General features: G+C 39.3%; 1 long non-coding RNA gene across 1 annotated transcript in view; it reads right to left on the reverse strand.

Moving 5' to 3' along the window:
• Positions 1–508: 508 nt before the first annotated feature.
• LOC117083423 overlaps positions 509–16,557 on the reverse strand; it is a 34,634-nt gene continuing 18,585 nt past the window's right edge. Inside the window, exons 2-3 of the long non-coding RNA XR_004437080.1 lie at positions 1,096–1,234; positions 509–622 (exon numbers count right to left, since the gene is read on the reverse strand). This is a non-coding gene — a long non-coding RNA (uncharacterized LOC117083423). The remainder of the gene's footprint in view (positions 623–1,095; positions 1,235–16,557) is intronic.

The raw sequence follows: 16,557 nt of genomic DNA on the forward strand, positions 1-16,557 counted from the left end.
AGACCATCCTGGCTAACACGGTGAAACCCCGTCTCTACTAAAAAAAAAAAAAAAAAAAAAAAAAAGAATTGCATATCTGGCAATGGGACTCAGTTACACGGATTTAGGGAGTCATAGGAGTAGGAGGAGGAGCATGGCCCTGTGTTGTCACTGATGTGTTATAACTCTGGCTTCCAATGGTAACATCAACTGGGAAAAGGTTAGAAAACTATAGCATATTCCCATGTGAACTACCTATGACTCAGTGATCTCTATAATACCTTATTACTATAAACAGACATGCCATAATTTGCAAGAGATAAAATTATACTCGTGAGTGCAACAGCTCTTTTAAATTCCATTGCAAACCCCCTCACTACTCCATAACAGTTATTTGTAATTTAATGGGCATTACCACTGTGTAGATAACTTATTTGCACTTTATTTCTAATTCCCAGGCATTAAGCCATTTGGCACTTGAACCGGACGGTATTTATGGAAAAGAAAAAAAATTGGAATTTAAAAGTTTTCAAACAAACCATTTTATATTCAATTACAATAAAATTGCCTTACATATGTTTATTATGCAGCTCAAAGATTGTTTTACTGTGCTGTAATTTTTTCCCATTTGGTCTAGGAGTCCCTAAAATAAAAATTTCTGGATTAAAATGAATTATATGTTTCTTAAAAGGCTAAATTTTAAGCTCAAATTTTTGTATAAAGATGTATGAACTGGCCTCAATATGGGAACTTATAATGTCAAATGAGGGCCAATTAAGTAAACTGGTGATTCTGACTGAATCTTAGTCATGTTCTTAATGTTCTCCTGATGCCACAAATACGTGCTACATCAGAGCTATATTAGACTGAAAGCAAGTATACAAGTAGATACAAGTATATTAATACCCTTGTAACTACTGGTAAGGTCATGGAGTTGTAAAGGCTGAGCTGGGAGCAGTAATTAATTTCATGTAGACAATATCCCCAGACACATCCGTAAAGTAGGTACAGATTTCTCTCCTTTTTCTCCCTGAGTGGTACTCCAATCAGTATATAAATATCAGTATATTTATCAGGGTTTTGGCATCTTTCCCTTTACTCGACAGATAGTAATACCTCTCTTTGCTCCGTGACGCTCCTGGAGCCCCAGCTGGCTTTTCTCATAAGTCCATTCTATGTCGTTCCCACCATGAGTTCCATGAGCCACGTCAGTCCAGTACCACATTGGCTAGTACATTCTAGGCTTAATACGTGCCTGTTGAATGAATGAATAAAAGATTGAACAAATAGATGGATGCATAATAAATAAAATAATAAATAGGATCCCTTCCCAAACATCATTTCATACTTGGGATCCTTTTCTTTTCTGACTTTTCTCTCTTGTATCAATATTCAACATTACTCTACTCCCCATCCACCCCCAATTATACCATAGCTAAAATGTGTGTGTGTGTGTTACATGTGTAAATATACACATATACCATATATTAGCTGCTTAAGGGTCTGTGAGAATGCTGCTACCTCTTTTCATGGGAGACAGGAAGGCACCTCAGTATGATGGAACATAATCTTGGTCATCAGACAGCCCTGAGTTTGAATCTCTGCTATGTCCCTAATCTGTAACGTGGGCAAGTTATTTAACATCTCAGTGTTTCAACTTCCTCATCTGTAAAATGAGACTATTAATATATAACTTCCAGAAAGTATTATCAAGACCTTGTTTATAGATCAATCCTAAATCTAGCAGTTAATCCTCCTGTCAAAGGAGCAGGTTTATAAGTTCGTCCCAGAGTCAAGGAGGAACTAAAATGCAGAACATAGATATTTCTAGAGCAATGACATACTGAAAACAGGCATTTAGCAGAGAATATTGAAGGAAGCTTAATGTCATTATTACAATTGCTAAAGAACTGATGGCAGAGGCTGGGAATCATGTCCTGTTAGTAATGAAAGTTTTGATCTAATGAAAAAATTCATGGGCAGAACAAAAATGTAGCACCAAAATTTTGGTACAGCCTAAACAACACAATCAGTAAAATTGTGACGGAAGTAAAAGATCGTTTCTTAATCCTATTTGGTAAAGATTTTTTTCTTTTTATCAATTTCTAATATTTTTATCAGTATTAATTATGAACACATTTGTATAACAAATATTAAAGTACTAGTTAATACTTTTATTTCCTGAATTGCTCCTCCATAAGAAGTCATGAAAATTCCTCTGGATTAGTTATTTCAAACAAGTTTTGGTTCGGCCCAAATCTGTAAAAATAAGATTTCTCTTCTAAAAGTCTCTTACTTGATTGTAGCTCTACTATCTCCAGACATGTTAGCCATTCCCATGGCACAAAGAAGACTTTTTATGTCTTTACAAAGAGAATTTCTCTTTTGTCAAAATTACTTTCTGACCTAAAAGTCAGGGAAAGGGGCTTTTTTCACTAACTCTATATTCAAATGAGGTTCTAGAAACCTCATTCTAACCTTATCCTTCCAAATTTGTGAATCAATACTCAAGTTATTGAGAACATGGAAAGGAACCTCCAGTTTTCCACAGTTTCACTTACTTGTGCAGTCAGTCAAATTATAATAGTGATTCTCTGCAGGAAATGATTTTGCCCCAGGGGATTTGACAATATTTGGAGGTATTATTTGTCATAACTGAGGAGTTGTTACTGGCATCTAGTTGGTAGAGGCCAGGGATGGTGCTAAACAGCCTACAATGTGTGCAGTAATTCCTCATAACAAAGCATTAGTTGGTCCAAAATGTCAATGGTGCTAATTTGGGAAATCCTGTTACAGTGACATACAGTTTCCATGTGAGGCAGACACATCATAATGCGGAGCTTACGAGTGTGACTTTACTGCTCCCCTAATAGGAATGTCACATGTATCATATTATAAGAATCCTCAAAAACTAGATATTTCTCAAGCTTCTTCAGCGTTAGAAACTTTCATAAAATAAATATTATTCTATGGCAACATAATTTTGAAATAAGCTTTAAAACATTTTCAAACAAATTTTACATTGGAATGTTTTTATAATTTTCTGAAAGCTGGATCTCAAGATCTAGTATGCAATCCTACCTTGCAAAGAGATTGCTGTGCAACCTTAAGAAAATCCCTTAACATCTAGGAGTTTCAAGATACGCAATTACATATCTACCTACCTCCTTGAGGTTTTAAGAAAGACAAGTTAAATTGTGTCTGTAAGTCACTTACGGAAGTGTAAAATAAAAGTAAGGTATTATCATAAGTTTTATGAATAGTTCCTTTAGAACTGTGAAGCAACTGATTTTATGATGTTTTGTTTTGGTTTGATGAAGAATTATGTCAAATTTTCAGATAATTTAAAGGCCCTGGCCAGGGCAATGGCTCACGCCTGTAACCCCAGCACTTACCCAATAGTGGCAATGTGACTAGAGGATAAAACCTGCTGGCCTCCCTAATGGATATGTGTACTACTAATTAGCCAAAAAATACGATTCACTTTTGTTGTTAGAACCATCAGTGGCTATACTTTGGGGTGAGCCAAATCATTGTCAATTAAGAGAGCAACCCCAGAGCACAATATAAATTATGAACACATTAAGATGACATAGATGATTGATAGGTATGATAGATAGATAATAGATAGATCGATCAATAGACAGAAAATAAACGGAAAATGATCAAGAAAAATATTTATGTTTTGATATTTCTTCTAACCAATTAAATGAGCGTGTGCGTGTGTGTGTGTGTGCATGGATGGAAAAAAATTTAGTACATTGCAAAATATTTAAAAATACTTTGTTAGAATAAGTAGGAGACAGAAAGAGGAAGCACTGAACATAAGGAACCAAAAATTTGGAAATTTAGTCTTCATCTTAATATGAAACAACAAAGAAAAAGGGAACTAAAATACATTTTATATATGCAGAAGTCAGACATTTACTGAGTAATGTCTCAAAAAAGGAATGAATGATGAAAACAACAAAAGTAGTTACCGCAAAAGCCAAAATTGACAAATAGATCTAATTAAACTAAAGAGCTTCTGCACAGCAAAAGAAACTAGCATCAGAGTGAACAGACAAGCTACACATGGGAGAAAATTTTTACGATCTACAAATAGACAAAGGTCTAACATCTAGAATCTACAAGGAACTTAAACACATTTACAAGAAAAAAACAAACAATCCCATGAAAAAGTGGGCAAAGGAAGACATCTATGTGGCCAAAAAACATATGAAAAGCTCATCATCACTGATCATTAGAGAAATGCAAATCAAAACCACAGTGAGATAATACTACACCAGTCAGAATGGTGATTATTTTAAAAAGTCAAGAAACAATAGATTCTGACATGGCTTTGGAGAAATAGGAATGCTTTTACACTGCTGGTTGGAATGTCAATTAGTTCAACCATTGTGAAAGACAGTGTGTTTATAGCAGCGTGATTTATAATCCTTTGGGTATATACCCAGTAGTGGGATGGCTGGGTCATATGGTACATCTACTTCTAGATCCTTGAGGAATCGCCATACTGTTTTCCATAATGGTTGAACTAGTTTACAATCCCACCAACAGTGTAAAAGTGTTCCTATTTCTCCACATCCTCTCCAGCACCTGTTGTTTCCTGACTTTTTAATGATTGCCATTCTAACTGGTGTGAGATGGTATCTCATTGTGGTTTTGATTTGCATTTCTCTGATGGCCAGTGATGATGAGCATTTTTTCATGTGTCTGTTGGCTGTATGAACGTCTTCTTTTGAGAAGTGTCTGTTCATATCCTTTCCCCACTTTTTGATGGGGTTGTTTTTTTCTTGAAAATTTGTTTGAGTTCTTTGTAGATTCTCGATATTAGCCCTTTGTCAGATGAGTAGATTGCAAAAATTTTCTCCCATTCTGTAGGTTGCCTGTTCACTCTGATGGTAGTTTCTTTAGCTGTGCAGAAGCTCTTTAGTTTAATGAGATCCCATTTGTCAATTTTGGCTTTTGCTGCCGTTGCTTTTGGTGTTTTAGACATGAAGTCCTTGCCCATGCCTATGTCCTGAATGGTACTACCTAGGTTTTCTTCTAGGGTTTTTATGGTATTAGGTCTAACATTTCAGTCTCTAATCCATCTTGAATTAATTTTCGTATAAGGAGTAAGGAAAGGATCCAGTTTCAGCTTTCTACTTATGGCTAGCCAATTTTCCAGCACCATTTATTAAATAGGGAATCCTTTCCCCATTTCTTGTTTCTCTCAGGTTTGTCAAAGATCAGATGGCTGTAGATGTGTGGTATTATTTCTGAGGACTCTGTTCTGTTCCATTGGTCTATATCTCTGTTTTGGTACCAGTACCATGCTGTTTTGGTTACTGTAGCCTTGTAGTATAGTTTGAAGTCAGGTAGCGTGATGCCTCCAGCTTTGTTCTTTTGACTTAGGATTGTCTTGGCAATGCGGGCTCTTTTTTGGTTCCATATGAACTTTAAAGCCGTTTTTTCCAATTCTGTGAAGAAACTCATTGGTAGCTTGATGGGAATGGCATTGAATCTATAAATAACCTTGGGCAGTATGGCCATTTTCACGATATTGATTCTTCCTATCCATGAGCATGGTATGTTCTTCCATTTGTTAGTGTCCTCTTCTATTTCACTGAGCAGTGGTTTGTAGTTCTCCTTGAAGAGGTCCTTTACATCCCTTGTAAGTTGGATTTTATTCTCTTTGAAGCAATTGTGAATGGAAGTTCATTCATGATTTGGCTCTCTGTTTGTCTGTTACTGGTGTATAAGAATGCTTGTGATTTTTGCACATTAATTTTGTATCCTGAGACTTTGCTGAAGTTGTTTATCAGCTTAAGGATATTTTGGGCTGAGACAATGCCCAAAATATCCTTAAGCTGATAAACAACTTCAGCAAAGTCTCAGGATACAAAATTAATGACACATGCACACGTATGTTTATTGCGGCACTATTCACAATAGCAAAGACCTTGAATCAACCCAAATGTCCATCTGTGACAGACTGGATTCAGAAAACCTGGCACATATATACCATGGAATATTATGCAGCCATAAAAAAGGATGAGTTTGCGTCCTTTGTAGGGACATGGATGCAGCTGGAAACCATCATTCTTAGCAAACTATCACAAGAAGAGAAAACCAAACACCGCATGTTCTCACTCATAGGTGGGAACTGAACAATGAGATCACTTGGACTCGGGAAGGGGATCATCACACATCGGGGCCTATCATGGGAGGGGGAGGGGGAGGGATTGCATTGGGAGTTATACCTGACATAAATGATGAATTGATGGGTGCTGACGAGTTGATGGGTGCAGCACACCAACATGGCACAAGTATACATATGTAACAAACCTGCACGTTATGCACATGTACCCTAGAACTTAAAGTATAAAAAAAAAAAAAGACAGTGTGACGATTTCTCAAGGGTCTAGAACTGGAAATATCATTTGACCTGGAAATCCCATTACTGTTAAGAAAGCCACTTAACAGTATATCCCTTTGGTATATACCCAAAGAAATATAAACCATTCTACTATAAAGATGCAGGCACGCATATGTTTACTGCAGCAGTATTCACAATAGCAAAGACTTGGAACCAACCCAAATGCCCATCAATGATAGACTGGATAAAGAAAATGTGGTACATATACACATGGAATACTATGCATCCATAAAAAAATGAATTCATGTCCTTTTCAGGGACATGGTTGAAGCTGGAAGCCAATCATCCTCAGCAAACTAACACAGGAACAGAAAACCAAGCGCCACATATTCTCACTCATAAGTGGGAGTTGAGCAGTGAGAACACATGGACACAGGGAGGGGAACAACACATACAAGAGCCTGTCGAGGTGTGGGGGGCAAGGGGAAGGTGAGCATTAGGATAAATACCTAATGGATGTGGGGCTTAAAACCTAGATGACAGGTTGATAAGTGCAGCAAACCACCATGGCAAATGTATACTTATGTAACAAATCTGCATGTTCTGCACATATATCCTGGAACTTAAAGTAAAATTTTAAGAAAACATGAATAAATAGAAAAGTAAAAATAAATAAATAAATAAAATCCTGTAATTTTTAAATAATATTATTATCTAAATTTGGAACACAGATGTTTCTCCTTTATTTTTGTAAACATTAGCCAAGGTAATGATAATGTTGTTCAAGTTCTCTATTTCTTTACTAATTTCTTTTTGTCTAGCTGGTCTTTTAATTGCTGAGAGATATATATTAAAATCTCCAAGTTTTAGAGAAACTGTGTATTTCTCCCTTTAAATATGTCAGCTTTTTAAAAAGTATTATTGTAAAAATACTTAATGTGAGATTTTCTCTTTTAGCAGATTTTAAAGTATACAATACAGTACTTTATCAATAGGAATAATATTGTACAGAAGATCTCCAGAAAGTGTTAATTTTGCATAACTAAGATTTTATACATGTTGGTTAGCAACTCAGTGTCCTCCACCCCCAATCCCTGGAATCCACAATATTATTATTTGCTTCCATGAGTTTGGCTATTTCAAATACCTTTTATAAGTGGAACATGCAGTATTTGTCCTTCTGTGTCTAGCTTATTTCACTTAGCATAATGTTTTCAAGGTTTGTCTATGTCATTGCATTCTGCAGGATTTCTTTCTTTTTAAAGGCTGAATCATATTCCATTGTGTATATACAGCCATGATCACATAACAGTGGGAATACATTCTGAGAACTATGTCCTTAGGCAATTGTGTCACTGTGCAAACATGGCAGAGTATACTTACACAAACCTAGGTGATACAGTCTGCTACACACCTAGGCAATGTGGTATACTCTATGACTCCTAGGCTTCAACCCTCTACAGCATGTTACTGTACTGACACAGTAGGTAACTGTAGGCAGTTGTGGCAATTGTAGGCAATTGTGGCAATTGTAGGCAATTGTGGCACAGTGGTAAGTATTTCTGCACAGAAACATATCTAAACAGACAAAAGTACAGTAAAAACACAGTACAAAAGATTAAAAATGGTAACTGGTATAGTGGACTTACTATGAATGGAGGATGCAGGACTGAAAGTTGCCCTAGTTGTCAGTGACTGACTGGTGAGTGAATGTGAAGGCCCAGGACATTACCATACACTACTGTATAAAACCATATACTTAAGTTACACTAAATTTACCTAAAAATTAAGTAATTGTGCTATGACATTATGATGTTACAATGGCTACAAGGCCTATGATGCCACCAAGTGATAGGAATTTTTCACTGTAGTCTTACAGGACCACTGTCATACATGCAGTTTGGAGTTGACCAAAAAGCCATTATATGGCGTGTGATTGTATACTGCTTTGTTAAAAATCCATTCGTCCATCAGTGGGCATCTCTCCACTCCCTGCTTTTTTCCCCAGCCTCTGATAATCACCATTCTCTCTATCTCCATGAGTTATTTTTAAATTTTTAGTTCCCACATATGAACGAGAACATGTGAAAATGTTCTTTCTGTGCCTGACTTCTTTCACTTAACATAACGTCCTCCAGTTCCATTCATGTTGTTGCAAGTGACAGAATTTCATTCTTTTTAACTCTAAATAATATTTGTTTCTGTATATGTAGCACATTTTATTAATCCTTTCATTTGTTGATAGACACTTAGGTGGGTTTCAAATCTTGTACATACATTGATTTTCTCTTTTTTTTTTTAGACGGAGTCTCACTCTGTCACGCAGGCTGGAGCACGGTGGTGCAATCTTGGCTCACTGTAAGCTCTGCCTCCCGGGTTCATGTCATTCTCCTGTCTCATCCTCCTGAGTAGCTGGGACTACAGGTGCCTGCCACCACCCCTGGCTAATTTTTTGTATTTTTAGTAGAGACGGGATTTCACCATGTTAGCCATGATGGTCTTGATCTTCTGACCTTGTGATCCGCCCGCCTCGGCCTCCCAAAGTGCTGAGATTATAGGCGTGAGCCACTGCACCTGGCCCATACATTGATTTTCTATCCTGAGACTGATGAAGCTGTTTATCAGCTTAAGGAGCTTTGGGGCCAAGACTATGGGGTTTTCCAGATAAAGGATTATGTCATCTGCAAACAGGGATCATTTGACTTTCTCTCTTCCTATTTGGATGCCCTTTATTTCATTCTTTTGCCTGATTGCTGTGGCCAGGACTTCCAATACTATGTTGAATAGAAGTGGTGAGAGAAGACATCCTTGTTTTGTGCTGGTTTTCAAGGGGAATGTTTCCAGGTTTTGCCCATTTAGTATGATGTTGGCCATGGGTTTGTCATAGATGACTTTTATTATTTTGAGGTATGTCCCTTCAATACTGAGCTTATTGGGAATTTTTAACTTGAAAGGGTATTGAATTTTATCAAAAGCCTTTTCTGAATGTATTGAGATAATCGGGTGGTATTTGTCTTTAGTTCTGTTTATGTGATGAATCACATTTATTGATTTGCATATGTTGAACTAACCTTACAACCCAGGAACAAAGTCTACTTGATTGTGATGAATAAGATTTCTAATGTGCTGCTGGATTCAGCAGTACTTTGTTGGAGTTTTTTTTTTTTTTTTTTTTTTTTTTTTTTTTTTTTGAGACGGAGTCTCGCTCTGTCGCCCAGGCTGGAGTGCAGTGGCCGGATCTCAGCTCACTGCAAGCTCCGCCTCCCGGGTTTATGCCATTCTCTCGCCTCAGCCTCCCGAGTAGCTGGGACTACAGGCGCCCACCACATCGCCCGGCTAATTTTTTGTATTTTTTTAGTAGAGACGGGGTTTCACCATGTTAGCCAGGATGGTCTCGATCTCCTGACCTCGTGATCCACCCGTCTCGGCCTCCCAAAGTGCTGGGATTACAGGCTTGAGCCACCGCGCCCGGCCTTTGTTGGAGATTTTTGCATCAATGTTCACCAAGGATACTGGCCTGAAGTTTTCTCTTTTTTGTTGTGCCTCTGACAGATTTTTGTACAGGATGATGCTGGCCTCATAGCATGAGATAGGGAAGAATTGCTCCTAATTTTTTTGGAGTAGTTTCAGTAGAAATTGTACCAGCTCCTCTTTGTGCAAATGGAAGAATTTGGTCGTGAATCTGTCTGGTCCTGGGCTTTTTTGGTTGGTAGGCTATTTATTACTGATTCAATTTTGGAGGTCATTACTGGTCTGTGAAGGGATTCTATTTCTTTCTGGTTCAGTCTTGGGAGGGTGTATATGTCCAAGAATTTATTCATTTCTTCCAGACTTTCTAGTATTTGTGCATAGGGGTGTTCATAATGTTCTCTGTTGGATGTTTGCACCTCTGTGGGGTCAGTGATAATATCCACTTTATCATTTCTGATTTTGTTAAATTGGACCTTTTCATCTTTATTAGTCTGTCTAGAAGTCTATCTATTTTACACATTTTTTGAAAACCCAATTCTTATATTCACTGTACTTTTGAATAGTTTTTTGGTGTGTCTCAGTCTCCTTCATTTCAGCTCTGATTTTGGTTATTTCTTGTCTTCTGCTACCTTTAGGGTTGGCTGTGGTGTTAAGTTGCTAAATTGAAATCTTTCTTTTTGATGTAGGCATTCAGTGCTATAACTTTCCCTCTTAACACTGCCTTAGCTGTGTCCCAGAAATTCTGTTATGTTGTATCTTTGATCCCATTAGTTTCAAAGAACTTCTTGATATCTGCGTTAATTCCATTCTTAATTCAAAAGTCATTTAGGAGCAGGTTATCCAGTTTCCATGTAACTGTATGATTTTGAGTAAATATCTTACTCTTAATTTCTAATTTGATTGTACTGCCATTTAAGAGAGTTGTTATTATGATTTCAGTTCTTTTGCATTTGCTGAGGAATGTTTTCTGTCTGATTATGTGGTTAATTTTAGAGTATGTCTCATGTAGTGGTAAGAAGAATGTATATTCTGTTACTTTTGGGTGGAGAGTTCTGTGGATGTTGATTAGGTCCATCCAGTGATGAGTTCAGGTCCTGACTATCTTCGTTTATTTTCTGCCTTGATGATCTGTCTAATACTGTCACTTGAGTGTTACAGCCTCCCATTATTATTGTGTGGAAGTCTAAATCTCTTCAAAAGTCTGTACAAACTTGCTTTATGGATCTGACTCCCCCTGTGTTTAGTGCATATATATTTAGAATAGTTAAGCCTTCTTGCTGCATTGAACCCTTTACCATTATGTAATGCCCTTCTTTGTCTTTTTTCATCTTTGTTGGTTTAAAGTCTCTTTTGTCTGAAATTAGGATTGCAACCCCTGCTTTTTTCTGTTTTCCATTTGCTTGGTAAATTTTTCTCCATCTCTTTATTTTGAGCCTATGCATGTCATTGCATGTGAGATGGGTCTCTTGAAGACAGCATACCACTGGGTCTTGGTTCTTTATTCATCTTAACACTTTGTGCCTTTTAATTGGGGCATTTAGCCCATTTACATTCAAGGTTAGTATTGACATGTATGGATTTGATCCGGTTATGATGCTACCTGGTTATTATGCAGACTTGTTTGTGTGATTTCTTTATAGTGTCACTGGTCCATGTACTTAGATGTGTTTTTGTAGTGGCTGGTAATGGTCTTACCTTTCCATATTTAGTGTTTCCTTCAGGAGCTCCTGTAAGGCAGGTCTAGTGGTAACAAATTTCCTCAGCATTATCTTGTCTGAAAAGGATCTTATTTCTCCTTCACTTATGCAGCTTAGTTTGGCTGGATATGAAATCTGGGGTTGGAATTTCTTTTCTTTAAGAACGTTGAATACTGGCCCCCAATCTCTTCTGGCTTATAGGGTTTCTGCTGAAAGGTCCACTGTTAGTCTTATGGGTTCCCCTTTGTAGGTTAACTGACTGTTCTCTCTAGCTTCCTTTAACATTTTTTCTTTCATTTTGACCTTGGAGAGTCTGATGATTATGCATCTTGAGGGTGATCTTCTTGTGCTGCATCTTACTGGGATTCTCTGCATTTCCTGAATTTGGATGTTGGCCTCCGTAGCTTGATTGGGAAAGTTCTTATGCGTTATATACTTTTTCAAAGTGCTTACCCTCTCCCCATCTCTTTTGGGGACACCAATGAGTTGTAGATTGAGTCTCTTTACATCATCCCATATTTCTTGGAGGTTTTGTTCATTCATTTTCATGCTTTTTTCTCTATTATTGACTTACTATCTTATTTCAGAAAGCCAGTCTTCAAGCTCAGAGATTATTTCCTCAACTTTGTCTATTCTGCTATTAATTCTTTGAATCCATTATGAAACTCTTATAGTGTGCTTTTCAGCTCTGTCGGTCAGTTACATTCTTTTCTATACTGGTTATTTGCCTGTCAGCTCCTGTATCATTTTATTGTGATTCTTAGCTTCCTTGTATTGGGTTTCAACATATTCCTGCATCTCAATGATCTTCGGTCCTATCTATATTCTGAATTCTGTTTCTGTCATTTCAACTATTTCAGCCCAGTTCAGATCCCATGCTGTAGAGGTGGTATGGAACTTTGGAAGGAAGAAGGCACTCTGGTTTTTTAAGTTGTCAAAGTACTTGAATTGGTTCTTTCTCATCTTTGTGGGCTGATGTTTCTTCAATCTTTGAAGTTGCTGACCTTTGGGTGTTTTTTCTTTTATCCTATTTGATGACCTTGAAAGTTTGATTGTGGTATAAGGTGGAATCAGCCAACTGGCTTCATTTCTGGAAGATTGTAGGGGGGCAATGCTCAGCTCCCAACTCCTGGACTGTGTACTCTTAACTCGGGGGGACTTACATCAGGCCCTGACTTTGTTCTCTGACTCCTTGAGATCAGGAATCCACTGCACTGGAGGTGGGCAAGGTGCTCCCACACCACTGGTCACTACACTCTGATGGGTAGTGTCAGTCAATGCATTTCACAGTTCAGTGTCAATGGGACTGTCCTTTTTGCACATGTCAGCTGCAGTGGCTGTGGCAGCACAGAACCCTCTTTGGTGAGCCCTCCATAGGTGAACCCTCTTTGGCTGCAACAGGATGCTAGTAGGTGCTGGAGTGCCTGCCTCTATGTGGACATTCATCATGATGGCAGAGGCAGCACAGCTCGTGAGCAGTCTGCACTTGGGCACAGGTCTGTGTTCATTCTCTGTGCACCGAAAGCAGGGGTGGTCACTTAGGGAGGTGGAAAGTCCACTGTTCTCTGTGCCTAATTTTACTCCCATAGCAGTGTTGGTATAAGGGCAGGGTGTGGGAAGGGGCAGGGTTGACCTGCTCTGTGCTGGCCAAGGCTTTGATTACAATGGCAGTCCAGTGGTAGGGGTGTGTGGAATGTACTCTTACCACAGCAGCAGCAGGGCAGGGTGCACATACACATGCATGCAAGGCAAGGAAAAGAAAGGCCTGCCCATGCACACACACCAGCAACACAATGTGAGGCTTGCCATGAGCCTAGGGGAAGCTGCAGTGTGGAGAAAGAGCAGGCTGGCTGGCATGTGGCCATAAGGGCCACCCCACTGGAGCTCCTACTGGTCAGGCATTGTCTGCCAGCACAGGAGCTACAATGCAGTCCCCAAGGGCACCATATGAGGCTGCCCTGCAAGCAGGGGCTGCCTGTTGGCCATTTGATTGTCTTTTTTGTTTATTTGCTTTTTCTTAAGATGAGGTCTCACTCTGTCACCCAGGCTGTAGTGCAGTGGTGTAATCGTGGCTCACAGCAACTTTGCTCTCTTGGACTCAGGTGATCTTCCCATCTCAGCCTTCCAAGAAGCTGAGACCTCAGGCCACTACACCCAGCTAATTTTTGTATTTTTTGTTGAGACAGGGCCTCACTATGTTGCTCAGGATGGCCTCAAACTCCTGAGTTCAAGTGATTCTCCTGCCTCTGTCCCACCAAAGTGTTGGGGTTGTAGACATGAGCCACCACACCCAGCCTTGAATGTCTTAACAGAAATATGTTCTGCAAGTATTTTTTTCCATTCTTGAGATTGCCATATTTACTCTACTGGTTGGTTCTTTTGCTGTGTAAAAGCTGCTTAGTTTAACAAAGTCTCACTTGTTTATTTTTGCTTTGATTAAAAAAACTGATAGAAAACACAAACAAATGGAAAGCTATCCTGTATTCATAAATTATAAAACTTAATATTGTTAAAATCTCCATACAACCCAAAGCAATCTATAGACATAATGTAATTTTTTCTCACAATCCCAATAGTATTTCTCCCAGATAGAGAAAAAAAAAATTCTAAAAGTTACATGGAACCACAAAAGTTCCTGAATAGCCAAAACAATCTTGAAAAAAAAGCTGAAGACATCACACTTCCTGATTTTAATATATATTACAAAGCAACAGTAATTAAAACAGTATGGTATGGCATACTGGTAGATGTTTAGACAAATGGAACAGAAAAGATCTCTGAAATAAATCTACACATATATACAGTTAACCCTTCAAGAATATGGTGGTTAGGGGTGACAACTTCCCACACAGTGAAAACGTATAACTTCTGACTCCCCAAAAACTCTGTGCATAACTTCTGACTCCCCAAAAACTACTAATAGCCTACTGTTGGCCCTACAAATAATATAAACAGCCAATTATTACATATTTCTTGTGTTATATGTATTATATTATATGCTGCATTCTTTTCATACAGTAAGCTACAGAAAAGGAAATATCATTAAGAAAATCATAAGAAATAACATATATATTTAGTATTTAGTAAGTAGAAGTGGATCATCATAAAGATCTTCATCATTATCATCTTCATCATCTTCATGTTGAGTAGGCTGAGGAGGAAGAGAAGAAAGAGCAGGGTTGGTCTTACTGTCTCAGGGACAGCAGAGGTGGAAGAAAATTTGCATGTAAGTGGACCCTGGGCAGTTCAAACCCATGTTCTTCAAGTGTCTACTGCAGTCAACTGATCTTTTACAAAGGTTCCAAAAATACACAATGAAGAAAGGAGAACACTCTGAACAGATCTTTGGAGAGAAGGCATTGAGAGCGGACAGGAGGATGCAGACCCCAGGCTGAAAGAGGAGGATACTGGGAACCCTGCATGGGGTATCCACGTGCCAAAACTGCTCCTGGCCTTGAGCAGCTCCTAGAAAACTGGTGAGTAATATAGGCATGAAGTGGCCTACTTCTGCCACAGACCTCTGGGATAGTAGCTGTGGGATACTTCACGAGCCCCAGGGACATCTGAGCTGGCAGAGAGAACTTTCCAGAGAGTTAGTAGAGACAGAACTCCAGCCTGTGTGGAGCCCAGAAGGTTTGACATGGGAACAGCTGCAATGGGGTACATCCACGGATGCCTATTCCACAAAGCTCACCATACACCTCTAGTCAGCTTTAGCCTTCGTTTGCTGCCAGACCTGGACAGAGCCGGGCAGTCTTGCCTGTAGGATGGGGCCAGTCAGATCTGAGTGCCTCCTGTCTGCTAGCCTCTTCCAGGGTCACTGCCTGGCCACACTCTTTTGTAGCACAGCCTCAGCTTGCTAGTGGCCATTGTCATATCTTTTGCCAGCAGACCTTGCATAACCATTGGAGTACTTTTGCAGACAGACTTCTACTGGCATGTACCTGCCGGCAACCTCCCCAACTGGTGTGCACTTGCTTGCAGCCCCTCTACCACTGTGCCAGCATACATGAACACATGGAGCCCCTGCCGCCCTGCTAGCATGTACGTGTGCAGGGACCCAGCACCACCCCACCAGCATGAATCAGCACATGGACCCACCACAAGTGCACACACATGCAATAACCCCTGCCAACCTGCCAGTACATACATTTGCACTGACACACCACCACATGGCCAGCACACACACACAAAAGGGTGGACTGCCACCTCACCAGCACTTTTGCCGGCAGTCCCCATTGGAGTGTTGTTGCCAGTAGACTGGGACACCTCAGCCCCTCCAGTACAGCAGGTATTTAACCTCAAGGAGACAGAGAACAAAACTGCATACCTATTCCCAGACCCCAGAAACACAGCATGCAGCCCAGGAGTGTTGAGCTAAGCCTTGGCCCCCAAAAACATCTAGAAAAGAAACCAATCAACTAAACCCAACTTAACCATAGTCAAACCCTCAAGGACATCAGAGAATATAAAAACAAGAAGGCCCACCCAAAAAGAACAGCAACTTCAAATACTAAAGGAACATCAGCCAACACAAATGAAAAAGAATCAATGCAAGAACTTTGGCAACTATAAAAGTCAGGGTGCCTTCTCACCTCCAAATGACTGTGTTAGCTCCCAGCAATGGTTCTTAACCAGACTGAATCAGCTCCCCAGCAATGGTTCTTAAACAGACCAAAATGACTGAAATAATAGACATAGAATTCAGGGTCTTTATAGCAACAAAGATCACCAAGATTCAAGAGAAAGTAGAAATTCAATCCAAGGAATCTAAGGAATCCAACAGAACTATATGAGAGCTGAAAGACAAAACAGCCATTTTTAGAAAGAATCTAACAGATCTAGAGCTGAAAAACTCACTACAAGAATTTCATATTAGCTGGGCATGGCAGCTCATGCCTGTAATCCCAGCACTTTGGGAGGTCGACGTGGGCAGATCACCTGAGGTCTGGAGTTCAATACCAGCCTGGCCAACATGGTGAAACCCTATCTCTACTAAAAATATAAAAATTAGATGGGCATGGTGGCGGGCACCTGTAATCCCAG

Source organism: Trachypithecus francoisi, unplaced genomic scaffold (genome assembly GCF_009764315.1).
Source record: "Trachypithecus francoisi isolate TF-2019V2 unplaced genomic scaffold, Tfra_2.0 Contig00344, whole genome shotgun sequence".
In the NCBI taxonomy this organism is placed as follows: domain Eukaryota; kingdom Metazoa; phylum Chordata; class Mammalia; order Primates; family Cercopithecidae; genus Trachypithecus; species Trachypithecus francoisi.